The following is a 7,520-nucleotide window of genomic DNA, read 5'->3' on the forward strand; positions in this document are numbered from 1 at the left end:
GCTGTCTTAATGCATGAATTAGCCAGTCATCCATCATCCAAATATGAATGTTTGGCAATATTTTGTTTTGTAGTAAAAGACATCACTGGAGCCCGAAATTTTGAAAGCACACTTGGAGCTGGTTTCAACACACCAAAATGACCTCAAACTTCAAGTGCAGATTGGATAGCGAGTCATAGGTACTTGTGATGAGGAGACTATCGTGAAACTTGGAGATAGTCATGCTCTTGGTCCAGAGTCAACAGAGACGTTTTAGTAAGAATATAGGACTAATGATGAAATGGAAACCGCCATCAACTTTTTAAATCAGAACATTTTGAGTGTACTCCTTTGCCCGCTCCACCGAGACAGGAGTGATGGCTTATTTGGAAGGGGTTAAATTCCTGACATTAGAGTTTCTTGCTTCTATGGTGAACCAAGGAGTTAAAACAAGACCTAAATTTAGAGGCAACTGAGAGAACTCAATCCTGCAGCTTTCTTGAACATCTGAGGCCCAGACGTCTGAAACATTGTTTCCAATTGTCCAGAAAGAATCTTAATCTTCTCTCTACTTGAGGAACAAGATCTGATGCATAAAGACAGTGGTTATCTAGAAAGATGGATTTTGGCTGAAGGAGCTTTAGATGAGGCTCTTGAGTTTGTGTGCCTAAAACGGTTGGCACCACCTCTAGACTTGTTCAGAGCAGGCAGCAAGCTATGACAGAAATAGTCCTTAGATTTAGTCGAAGGATTGGAAGAGTCGGGACCAGTACTGCCTGAATTAAAGGCAAAGCAGGATTCCTATTCTTGAAGAACTTGTGAAGGAACTTTGCAAGTTGGGGACAAACTGAGAATGACAAAAAATGGCGTAGTTAAAGCTATAGCTTTTTGAAGACCTTCTGCCTTCCAATTGTAGGTCTTCACAAAGCATCAGGCAGCAATTACTGCCCCAGAAGGGATTGTAATAGCTGCCTGAGTGTCGAATGATCATCCTCCAGTGCTTCAGTTGGATCATGGCCAGAAGATCTGTGCAATGTCTGCCGTTAAGGAGGCAGTTTAAAAGAACTGCAAGTCGCTAACAAAACCGGGAGGCATAGGAAGAACAGGTAGAATTGACAGCGCAGTGGTTTCCGCCATCTCTTTCCACCCCAATAAAATGACATCCTTCAGCATAGGAATCCTTGAGAAGGATCAAACAAGAGGCCAGTGGAATTTAGAAAGAGTAGAACGAGTGAAAGGTGCCTGTTGAGATCCGAGTATAGCCTCTAATACATTTTCAAGTATGAAAGAACCACATTCAAGCTCTCTTTATCCGACAAACTCCCTCTAAGGACTAGCAAAGTTAATGTGTATACTTCCTAGTATCAAAGGAAGATTAGAAGGAAAGAGAAGAAAAATGGAATAAATCCTTTTTAGGAAACTTGTGTTCTGCAGCAGTTCTTTAAACATCTAAAACATAAGTGTTTGAATTCTTACACACTTTAAATGTCCCTGACTGTCGGAAATTGAGGCCCTTACAGGGAGTTCTCTTTCAGCCTTTTGTTGGAACGCTAGCCCTCCATCATCATCAATCCAGGCAACAAACATCCTTTAGACACAGTGTCTAGGGTCATAGCAGTACTCACACACTACCTGTAGAATTGTACTTGTGAGGGTTGTCAACATAAGTTTTTCCTCCATACAGTCAACCAAAGAAGCAACACTTGCCTGAAACTTGAGTTTCTTAAGAAGAGCTTACATTTCATGCCGCCACCACTGTGAGAACATTCTCTCACAGATTAAATGTATTCAACGCAGGTATTTTCAAGTTCGAGTAAATGCATTTACATGTGCAAATTCAAAGGTGAAAATTCATAGGTGAAAGGGGCCAGTTTTAGCTACTCCACTAAATCATCCTTCCTTTTCTACATGCCCATATGTTATGCATTGCAAAAGTCTGTTTTCCAGTTATATTCAACACACTCCCTTTGTAATATGAAATGTATTCAACTTGTAGGAAATTGAATACAAAGCCACCTACTGAAGTATCCGCGTTAACACTGTGACATGTATTAGCCTTGCCCATCCATGTGATGTTGCATCAGTAAAGGAAGTGAGGCACAGACAGTGTAGTAAACAATATAGTAATATTATAATTCTGAGTATAACATTGTACACAAAAATAATGTGTTGCAGATAAATATTGGTCTTTCAACAATAGTAGAAAAAGTAAAATGCACACGAGAAGGCCTTCAAGGCAAGTTTTTGGGTCTTTTATTTGCAAAACCGCATTTTAACTATTTGAGAATCCTTACACAGAACACTGGCACATTGATTGTTTAGGTCAGAGCTCACCAAACTCTGTGCCGGGACACAGTACTGTGTCGCCTGCCATGTGTGGGTGTGTCGTGCGATGATGCATAGCTGCCAAGGTTTCAGATTGATACGTGACATTTCAACGAGTATGAGAGACACTTTCTCCCGAGGAAAATGAAGATAAGGGATTCACTGTCTATAATTTAAGACTCTTTGGTTGGTACTTACTTGGACCTCGGCTCCGGCAGCAGAAAAATCCTGAGTCAGTCCGGAATGGAGTCTGCAGCGAAGGTAGCAACTCTGTTCTGCAAGGGCTGGCTGCGGCAGGCAGGCTGAGCTCACGCATGGCCACAAGACACGGCAAATGGGGTTTTCGATTCCACCCGGCCCCCCACAGATGGTGATTAGACTCCTGTGAGTTCCCGTGTCACGGTCAGGTCTTCCCCTTCTGGAGTCGGTCAGCTCTCAGTCGGCTCGGGCTGAATCAGGCGCGGGAGGGGGTAAAATAAGCTGAGCTAGAGCAATGTCTGCAGCGGCCAGGGCGGGTACAAGCTGCCTGTAGCAGTGGGCAAGCGGTGCCATGATCATTGAATTTGCGGTGCCGTCCGCAAATCAAACTAACTCGGAGCTGCGCCTTTTTCAAAACTCCCTGGCTTCCCCGCTCCAAAGCAGTATGTGACGTCCCCCACAGCGCCCAATCGTAACGTCAGACTGCAAACTGTCAGCGGGATAAAATGCCGTTCATTTATTCAGTCCGTGACACACCAGATGGCAACACTGAACCATGTAACACGCGGTTATACATTTTATATATCGCATGTTAAGTTTAAAGATAGCTTGAAAATGTGATTTTTAAATAGGGAAAAGTTTACTGAAAATCGTTAGTGAAATACTGCACTATGCCCTTTGGTTGCCTACGGCAAAATGAAGAGAACAAGATTTAACATTTTAAGTTAGAGGTGCAGAATTAAAAAAAAAAATACAGCTTTGTGTTATGGGAGCTATTGTTTATGATGCTGTCCTCGAGGTGCAGATAATAATTTTGAGGTTGTGTTAAACTTTCATGAATAGATTGTTAACAAAAAAAAACGTACAAAGGTGGAAATATACAAGTATGTGGCTGCAGTGTTGAGCAATGAGGTACGGTCCTACCTTCACCTTGTCCTTGTGTCCTAATCTGCCTGTACAAAGCCAACCCTTAACTCCCATTCCAGTTACTACTACAAAAACTTGAAAGAAGATGCGTTTTACAGATTTATTGATGGAGGGGGGGGGGGGGGTCAAATCACAAAGGTACCATAAAAATGCATTTCCAGCCTAAAACTCAAGCCATGGTTCGCCTTTTAAATTTGGGAACGCACAAAGTTCGTACATTTGTGGGCATTCAAAAACTCTCACACCCTAGAACTGAAATAAATAAAGCAAGAAATAAATCAAGTTTTGCCAGTCACTGTCTTTGTTAGAACAGATTCACAATTGCTTTCTTAACCTTCCTGCTTTCTAAAATTCGCTTGAAAATGCACCATTTGCCCACTTTTTTTTCAAAATGTTCTCGGGGGTGAACCCCCCTGAACCCTCCTTAGGTGGTTCGGGCTCGCTTGCTACACTGCATAACCGTGTCGCAAAATGATGCATATCTACAAAGTGTGTCACCAACATGAAAAGTTTGGAAAGCTGTGGTTTAGGTGAACCTCAGCAATAGTTTACACACTCTTGTGTTCATTTCCATCACGCTTTTTTTTTTGTTTGTTCAATATCTTTATTATTTTAAAAAGTAAGAGTTCATACAATTATAATAGAATGCAATACAACAGAGCAAAGTGATCAATAAATAAGTTAAAAATTTAAGAGAATAAAAACAAGATAGAATTCATGTCAGAAAAATAATGAAATCCCAAATAGTACCAAATCAAAATATGATATGCAAAGCATATCTCATACTAGATCATGGGTACTCCTAGTACTGCCCGGCAAGCCTTCCTTGGCGGCCAGCGGACCTTGCAGACATTGCACCTGTGTCAGCAAACATTGGCAGTTGCAGCAGCGCAAACTCGAGAGACTGCTCTATGGGGGCCGGGCGATTCCAGTGATAGAGTGAAGATGCGGGGGCGCTAAGAGGTGAAATACAACAAAGCCTCATTAACAAGTAAATGGTCTTTTAAAGACCTGTGAAGTACTCTGGTGCGGCTGTGTGTGTGCGTGCGCCCTGGAAGCTGCCACCCGCGAGGGTGAGGTGACGGAGGACATCAGGGTGTGAGAGTAGGGCACCAAAGGGGGTCTTTGATCTGACAGCTCGGGGGTGAGAGTCAGAATTAAAGCCAGTGACAGATGTGACCCCAGGCCCAGTGGTGGAACACAAACCCTGCGAAGCAGCAAATTCAGAGAGAAAACGAGCTGGCTTTTACATTACACAGGGAGAGGGGGCTTTCTCTGGGCTGGTGACGGGGACGTGTAGACACAGTCCGAGTGCACTGCCCTAGACACAGTCCGAGTGCATTGCCTGAGGCACAGAGACAGATAGAGACCGAGATAGACAGAGACAGACTGACCGATATAGACCGGGGCAGACAGAGCTAGATAGAGGCAGGCACAGACTGGCAGAGACAGATAGAGGCAGTGACAGAGGTAGAGACAGAGACAGTGATAGAGACAGAGAGAGAGATAGAGGCAGGGACAGATCGAGGCAGAGACAGACAGATAGATACAGAGAGAGATAAAGACAGCGACAGATAGAGGCTGGGGCAGACAGGCAGAGAGAGAGACGGAGAGGGAGGAAGTCGGCGGGAGGGAGACGTCACGGAGACAGAGGGAGCGGGACAGAGACTGAGAGGGAGACAGACAGTCAGAGGGAGGGAGACAGGGAGAGGGATAGAGACAGACAGGGAGGGAGACAGAGAGATAGATGGAGGGAGACCGAGAGAGAGAAAGATGTGTGTATGCCGGGTCTGGTGGCTCAGTGGACGAAGGCGTCTGCTGCAGGGGTCTGTGTTCAACCTCATGATCACAGTTTATTTTTTGCTCTAGCCCTGCCCCCCTCCCCCACTGACCCCGCCTCCACCGGTGCAGCCCTCTGCCACAAACCACACTGAAAATTTGGCCCCTGAGAGAAAGTTTGTGAGTACCCATGTACTAGATTGATAGCAAAAAATGTGTTTTATTGCACCCAAACCAAAAAATATCAGAATGAAAGGAAGAAGAGAAAAAGAAAGGATAGAAAGAAGAAAGAACAAGGAAAGAAGGAAGAAAGAGGGAGAGAGAATGATAAATAAATAAAATGATAGCCAGATAGAGAGAGAGAGAGAGATAGATGGGGGCACCTGCTGCAATGGAAAAAATAAATTAAGAAGTAGAGACAAAAGGATATTGGGCAACCAACCCCTGAGTGGACAGTTTCCTATATTTATCTAGAGAACTCCAAATAGTATTAGAGATGAAAGGAGTACAATGCTTCTCTACAACAGACGTATGGACCCCACAAAGAAATGATACCAAAGCCCACCAAGTATGATAAGACAGGAGATTAAAGGATTTCCACTCAGTTAAAATAATTTTGACAGCAATTGATATAAGGAGATCTAATAGCTCCATATCAGTATCATCCAAGGGAAGAGGACATGCAGCCCACGGTCCCAATAAGATTATAGGTAGCGAGAACTCCAATGGAATATCAAAGATTAGTGATAAATGTTTCTGAACTAAATTCCAAAAGGATTGTAGTAACGAGCATGAAAAAAACATGTTGGTGAGTGCCTGAGACCAAATTGCAATTCCAACAAAGATCATTATCCCTCAGTTTCAGCTTGTATAAGCGAGCAGGAGTCCAATGCAGAAGATTCATTGAAAAGAACTTAGATTGCATAAGAGACAGAGCAATCTTATTCCGTAGTGAAACCTTCCCAATTAACTGCCATGACTCTTGTGAGATATGTTTGAAAATATCACTATCAAAATGATGTGACCATTTATCCTGTGTAATAGTAGCCTGTGGGGGAGTGGCGCAGATAAAAATGTATATATTTTCGAGGCAGTATGACCTGAACGAGACCACATAGACCGAAGTGAAATAGTAACCGAATCTGTACTGAGGGTCACTTTAGAAAGGGCAACCTTTAACGTTAAAAAGGAATAGAAATCAATATTATTAAGATTATATTTCTTGGCCAAAGAAGAAAAGGGAAGAGGATCATGATTGGAGTCATAAAATATTTGACCAATGTAAGACCTCTGTTAGCACAGGAAGACATCGTAGCAGGATCAATATCAGTAACAATTTTAGGATTATACCATAATGAAGACCATCTCGACTTATGAATGGGGTTGGAAATCTTTTTATCTATATAGTTTAGAACATTAATTGTGTCTGAAATAATACGGCTTGAATGAGGTAACACAAGCTTAGAAGCAGTGAGAAAGGAAGGGGTAGAAAGAGGAGAACACAACTCTCGTTCAATATAAATCCACGGAGGAGTATGGTGGGAATTCGATAAAAACCAAAGAGCACCCTGTGAAGATTAAAAAAGCAATTTGATATAAGTTCCAATCTGGAAGATTACATCCACCCAAATCTGATGGCTTCCTAAGATGTTTATATGCAATTCTGCACGGTTATCACTCCATAAACATTTTGACGTAAGTAAGTCAATCTCACGGAAAAAGGATGAGGAAAGTTTTACAGACAGCTTGGAGGATAAAAAGTTAATAATCTGAGTTATCATCATTTTAAGAGTTTGTAGTCTTCCCCACCAGGATATATATTTCTGAGACCAGGAGGACAAAAGATCTTTAACCTTAGCTAGTACATGAGATTCATTATAAGAAATAGTATCTGAAAGGTTATTACAAAACCAAATTCCTAAGTATTTATTTCAAGTCGATTGCCATTTGAAGCCGGCGTCACCCATGTGAATAGGGAAGCACAACACATTAAGAGGGAACATTTCCTTCTTATCTCTGTTTAGAGTATACCCTGACACGAGTGAAAACTCAAAATGGCAGGACTCGCAGTAGCAATGTCTTCAGAGAAGATGAGAACATAGTCTGCGTACGCAGCCGTTTTAATTGTATGTGAACCAAATTGAAAACCTTTGATATTGTCATTTAAATTGAGCAATCAAATGAGTGGGTCTATAGCCAATAGAAGGAGAAGGGATGATAACGGGCACCCTTGTCTAGTGCCTTGACGTACATTAAAAAAGGAAGACGTAGCCCCATTGACTCTGATGCTAGATTTAGGTTGCGCATTTTGG

Source organism: Triturus cristatus, chromosome 7 (assembly GCF_964204655.1).
Source record: "Triturus cristatus chromosome 7, aTriCri1.1, whole genome shotgun sequence".
In the NCBI taxonomy this organism is placed as follows: Eukaryota; Metazoa; Chordata; class Amphibia; order Caudata; family Salamandridae; genus Triturus; species Triturus cristatus.